Genomic DNA, 7,058 nt, shown 5'->3' with positions numbered 1-7,058 from the left:
TAACTCAAGGCAACCATTAGTACATAGAGAATGCCATCAATTACCAAAACCACACATGGGGGCACCATGCTCTTTGACTGTCTTTTGTGTTGTTTCCTTCGAAACTTCTCTTTTTCTTCATTTTCCTATGGGGTTAGTTCCAACATAATACATAGGCAAATATCCAGGCATTCAAACATCAATACAATGCATAATTTACCCACACAAAACAAATCCTTCATTAGAAAAAATCTTCCAAACTCAACTTCTTCAATTAGAACTTCAACACTCATTTTATTGAAACAAAAGTAAGAACTTACTTTTTTACTTTATTCGTGTGGGTTGCCTCCCATGAAGCGCTTGTTTTCAGTCGATCAGCTCACAGGTAGTGAAGATCATGGTGGTGCAAATACACCGAGACCATAGCTTCTGGCATTGACAACAATACCTTCTCCAGTGTAGGTCTTCATTTCCTTTTTCCTGGGGAATGTCTCACAAAAGGATCTTTAGTGGGTAAGTCAAACCTTACATTTCCCTCAAACACATTTATCACACCTTTGATAGTCCTTACAAAAGGTCTAACGAGAATTATTGGAGCAATAGGATCTTCACGCATATCAACTATCACGAGAACAATCATGACAAGGCAATCATTTATGTGAACTATAACTCCATGCTTAATTCATACTACTGCCTGGGTAAAGGTAGAATTAGCCATATTCAACCTAATCTCATTAGTAACATAAGGACCCAGGTTGAGACTATCATAAACAGACTTGGGGATTGTCATGGATTTGTCACGGTAGATGCCCTAGTGAAAGGACTTAGGTGTGGATCCATTGCACTAGGTTAGCTTAAAGGGGTTGAACGGGACAAAGGACACAAGGAGTTTACTCAGGTTCGGCCCCTCTCAACGAGGTAAAGCCTACGTCCTGCTTCTAGTTGTATTGCTTGAGTTTCGATTACAAGGGAGCGAATACGCTTGACCTAGTTCTTGATTGCTTGTTTCTTGAGTTAACCTGCCGCCGGGTCTCACCTTTATATACAGGTTGATGCCTGGTGGCTTACAAAGTCCCGGCCAACTCACACAATGTGACCGAGCTCGGTTTCTAACTAAACTTGCCTTACAAAGCAAGTTAACCTTGAACGGCTCACACCTTCGGATCTTGAACTACCTCTAGGTGTTGGGCCTCCAATAAGCTTTGCCTTATGAACCGCCATCTTCAAGTCTTCTTGGACCCCTTGGACCTTCTTCACAATAAGCCGACAATGGTATAACCCGGCCCCTCGTGGGCGGGTCATACCTCAGGGTTATATCTCCAACATTAGGCCCCAGGTTGATTTGAACTTGTCCATATCAATCTTCACTCTTTTAACTCATCCGACCGCTCCAGTGTTAGCATTTTATACAGATCACCGTAATCCGCCATGACATCATGTAGAGAGAATCATCATAACCCTCCATGATGTCATGCACATTCACTCCGCACAAGGCCCAGGATATCTTCAACGGATCCTTATCTTAATGGACCTCCCGAAAATCAAGGCGCCCGAAGTGTTAGCATAATCATTTTGCCTCCTTGATTCCTGTACATGCCATTTTATCACCCCCTTATAAATAGGCACAGGGGGACCTCCTTTCACTTTTACCCTGGCCTTTGCCTCTTCTTCTTCCTCACGACATCCGACGCTTCCAGAGCTCCACCACTGTCGTTGACCTTCTTCAACAACTCCGACCCAGGCCGCTGCATCAACTTGATCGTGTCCAGAGAACGGAGGTGCTCCTCCGCTGATCATCTGCCTCGCTAGGTACTCCCCTTTCTCTACTCCCCATCTGCATTAGGGTTTCCTCTGTTCGTCAGTGTTCATCGACGTTCATTGTGGTTTTCTCCTACCGACGCTTAGTTCAATCTAAGAGGTAGTACAAAGTTGGTGCGGTAGAACTTTAGCATCCGTTTCCAATTGTAGATGCATCCTGTCTCCCTAAGATTCAAACCCAGTTCATGTGTTCTTCCACTGTCATACTTAGGTTTAGCAATTATTTCCTTTTTCTAAATCTGCTGTAAATACGATATTATAGAACAGATCCATCGAACCTGTTTGTGTAACACTTAGTGAAAGTTTCCTCAGATCCGTAAACCCCGGCATAAACACCACTATAGGGGCGGCTCAAAAATATTACTTTATAACGCCCCCAACACCAGCCAACTTATTCATGAAATACTCAAATCAGTTGCATCGTCTTATGTTAATATCACCCAACTGTGCTTTTCTTGATTTGTTCATACTATTTCCTTTCTAACAATAACATGTTTGTATATGAACCAAACTTGCATAGTATATTTACCTTCTTATAACCATCGGGCAGCTTATTATCTCAAATTTGACCCGCCATCATTCCCCTTTTAGGCCTTTCACGATAAAATGACTAAGATAGTCAGCTCATGCGATTGGGTTGCCTCCACTGTGACAGAACAAGCTCTGAACGAATATGTTCAAGTAGGCGTCTTGTCAGCCAAAGAAGTCATTCACTGGCGGGCCCTAGGGATAGAAATAAGACTTGATCCAAAGGACGGCGAAGTCGTGGTTTTCGCTGATCATATGAGTCGTAGTTTCTCACCACCTGGCTCAAAGTTCTTCCGTGATGTTCTGAATTTTTATCAACTTCATCCACAAGATATTGGGCCCAATTCAGTCTCCAACATCTACAACTTCCAAGTCTTTTGCCAAGTATACCTTGATACGTCTCCATCGTATCTACTTTTACAAACTCTTTTGCCCTTATTTTGGACTCTAACTTGCATGATTTGAATGGAATTAACCCGGACTAACATTTTTTCAGCAGAATTGCCATGGTGTTATTTTGTGCAAAATAAAAAAGTTCTTGGAATGACCTGAAACTTCATGGAGATAAGTTTTGGAATTAATAAAAAATATTGGCAAAAGAATCAAGTGAAGGGGCCCCACACCCTGGCCACAAGGGTGGGGGGCACGCCCACCCCCCTAGGGCATGCCACCCGACCTTGTGGGCCCCCTGGATCTCCACCAACCTCAACTCCAACTCCATATATTCACGTTCGGGGAGAAAAAAATCAGGGAGAAGGATTCACCGTGTTTTACAATACGGAGCCGCTGCCAAGCCCTGCTCTTCCTCAGGAGGGCAGACATGGAGTCCGTTCGGGGCTCCGGAGAGGGGAATCCATCACCATCGTCATCATTAACCATCCTACATCACCAATTTCATCATGCTCACCGCTGTGCGTGAGTAATCCCGTTGTAGGCTTGCTGGACCGTGATGGGTTGGATGATATTTAACATGTAATCGAGTTAGTTTTGTTAGGGTTTGATCCCTAGTATCCACTATGTTCTAAGGTTGATGCTGCTATGACTTTGCTATGCTTAATGCTTGTCACTAGGGCCCGAGTGCCATGATTTCAGATCTGAACCTATTATGTTTTCATTAACATATTTGTGTTCTTGATTCGATATTGCAAGTTATAGTCACCTACTACGTGTTATGACCCGGCAACCCCGAAGTGACAAGGGATACCTTGAAGACGGGAGGTTAGACGATGACAACGAGGGATAGCCATCTCATTTTGCGCAGTTGTACTAAAACTGAGGTGTGTGCTTTTGATTGCGCGGATAGAAACGATACGAAGACAGACATCCCGAAACAATATGGAGACAGACATCCCTGTTTGCGCAAATACGAAATACGGTTATTTAAACAGTGACAGATATTACTACTTTCCCCCGTTTCCTCTTAGAACCAAGTCCTAGATTCATGCTATAGCTTTCCCACTTTCTTCCCTGTTTGAACCAACGCTTTGAGTCGACTGTATGAACTAGCTTTAATTCTAATAATAGTACAAGTCTAGGTGGCTTTGGAACAGAGGACGGAAGTAGAAAAGGATCCACACGAAGGGGGAAGAGCTGGGGCAGTAGAGCTAGGCAGGTTTTGAAGGAGTATATACCTGAGGGTCGTCGGCATGTGGCAAAGACGGCGTCGGGAGGCTGCATCTTGGCCATAATACCGCAGGGAGGAAGAAGGGGTCGGAGGCCCTCCCGAGCCGGCGCTCTCTCGGAGAGAATGACACAGTCGCCGATCAGGATGCGCGGGCAGCCGTTGGTCTCCTCCCTCGCCGCCGACGACAGCGTGAACGATGCACCTACACCCCTGCCCCGGTCGAGGTTGTCCGGCCGGATTTGTGACCAGCCGTGAGCTGAGAGAGAGAGTGTGGCCACCTATGTCTTGCTTAGATCTGGAGAGCATGAGAGAGTGAACGAGAGGAACCCTAGTAAAGCAAGCGCTAAGGCTCCTGCTTTTATATATAGTGGAGTGATTTTGTTATACCAACTTCAAAACATGCGCTCCTACGTGTACCCGCGAGTGGGTGTGAGAGAATTAGTGCGTGCGTGCACCGCTTCTCTTCGTGAGAGTACAATATACTATGCCCAAAGAACGTTCGCCGCAAGAGTAATAGTATAAGTGTGTGACGTGTGAGCTAAAATAAAATGTGTGTGCCATCTTTTGTTTTTTAGAAGTTCTGAGGGTAGGGTGTGAAGAGCACATATGTGCGTGATGTCTACCTGCAGATAGATGGTGGGTGCGACGTGCGAGTCTGCGAGAGGACTCGAGAGAGTCGTGACTCGTGAGGGTGCGTGTGTGTGAGAGAGAGAGGGGCACGTATCAATGCAATGCATTTGTTCGTAAATCATTATCCGACAAACGTTCGCCACAAGCCTTTTCCTGACGAACGCCGTAAGAACCGTTAGATCGGCATCCGACCGTTAGAGACAATTGGTTCATAGGAATAGATTCATATACTCTACATTTCAAAGGAAATAAACATGATATCATTTCTATAGCTTTAGAGCCACTTGGTTCATATGAATGGATTTCTATACTCCCTTAATTTCAAAGGAAAATAAACATTAGCATATATTCAATAGAAAAGTTCCTATGATATGAACCAAATCACATCTCTTTACTAATCCCTCCTCATAGGAATTGAGATACATGTCATCTCTAGATTCAATAGAAAAGTTCCTATGATGTGAACCAAATGACATCTCTTTTCCAATCCCTACTCATAGCAATTGAGATGCTCCATGTCATCTCTTTCCCTACAACTTCCGTGTATACATCTTCTATTCCTAAATAGATAGTACAACCCACTAGCAACTTTTTTCCAAAACATGCAACTATGGCACAAGAACTATATAGTGTGCCAATAACTTTGAAAGATGGTCGCTGGATGAAGCTAACCCGATAGTGCAGAGATGGGCAAATCCGAGCACTACTAGCCGTTGGATATCATCAACATTCCACCAGATCTGCCACATGTACAATTTAGAAGACTCCATGGTTGAACTTAAGCATGATGCACAAACCTCAAAACACAAGCACTTCTCCTTTGTTCTAGAATCTTTTGTATCATAATTGATTGTTTTTTTCTAAATGAATTGCCATTATTTGTTTTTACTTTATGATTTACAATGCACAACCCCATGAATCTTAACATTTTTATAAAACTAATTGATTTTGAATGAGATGAACTATAAGAACTAAACGAACATCTACATTATGCATATATGACTCAAAGCTTTACATGCTATAGTGTGTATTTATTCATAATTTGGTTTCGAAATCTCATGCGTTCAATACATGTGTACCTTACTAGTTTTGAGTAGAGTAGCAAATTTCACACGGCCCCGGGTATCTCAAAATGCAGGGCCCATGCATCATTGCCTTTCGGTCGAACCTACGTCCACAATTTTTTGTATGTACTATATCTCCACTAGTCCCCGAACCCAAAATGTTGCCTCGTTCTCGTAAAACCAAGCGGCCCACACATATTTAAGGCGTCGACTCGAATCCGTTTACTACGACGTGGCCCCGCACGCCGTAGTACTCCTACAAACCCTACCGCCGCACTCATCATCGGTTTTCTTCAAGAGGACGAGGGAGAAGCCGATTTGTAGTGGAGGCGCTTTCAAAAAAAGGATCTGTAGTGGAGACCCCTACCCTAGGGTGCCCTAGGTAGCTGTCGCATGCATCATTGTTTTCTCTTTTTTCTTTATGCTCTTGCCCGCTAGAGTGAAATGATGGTTGCTTCGTCCGTCCAGCTTAATGCGGGAAAGGTGGGGCTTTGTGATTTGACCCCTCATCGCTCATTTTCTACTACTTCGGCGCTACGACCGGGGTGCCTCCAATTCCAACCGCTGCTCCGAACTGTAATTTGGTGCATCACACGTGGAACAAGACGGTGGATGAGCCACATGTCTGCCAAAGGGGTCCTGTTAAGTGTGTTGCCATTTCGTGTGCGTACTGACCCTGCTTGAGTTGCTACGCCAACACGACAGGAGCAACCTACCACTTGGTTTTGCTCCTTGGTGAATCCCGACTATATATTGATCTAAAAAGATACGTGCTAAACTACCCTCTCCGTCTTGGTTTTTTATCTGTAGGCGTCTCGGTTTATAGGGCCTGCACGTAGTTCTAGGTCATCCATTTGACTAACTAAATATGAGTTACTATGTCACAAAAAGTATATCATTGGATTCTTATTGGTTGACATGTGAAGAAACAAGAAACGAGGTAGAAGTTAATGCACCGCGCCTTAGTATTTTGGGATTATTTGGTTTTTGTAAGATGACTTACTCACCTAGATGGAGGGAGTAGTTGTATTTAAAAGTCGACGGCGGGGCTTTTCCTGCGCGGTAGGCGGCGGGGCAGTTCAGCCTAGTCGATTCGACAGAGACGCGAGAAGATGAGGGAGTAGGTTGCTGCAAACGTAGGGCTGTGTGATTTGACAGCGAGTTACTACTGGACAGGTGGGGCCCCGTGATTTGACTTGCCATTATCATTTTAACTGCGGTGCTACGATCGGCGTGAGTCTCCCGATTTCTGAGCACCTCCATACATGTGCCTCTCCCAATGCTCCACCATGTAGTAGAGGCTGGCTCTTGCATGAGAGCCCACTTCTCCACTTTTTCCTTGCCTCTCTTTCCTCCACATATGCAAAAATGCCATGTAAAGCACACTATTGTACTTACTTGCTCCTACAGGTGCT

This window comes from Triticum dicoccoides, chromosome 4B (assembly GCF_002162155.2).
Source record: "Triticum dicoccoides isolate Atlit2015 ecotype Zavitan chromosome 4B, WEW_v2.0, whole genome shotgun sequence".
NCBI classification, from domain to species: Eukaryota; Viridiplantae; Streptophyta; class Magnoliopsida; order Poales; family Poaceae; genus Triticum; species Triticum dicoccoides.
This window is presented reverse-complemented; position numbering follows the sequence as displayed.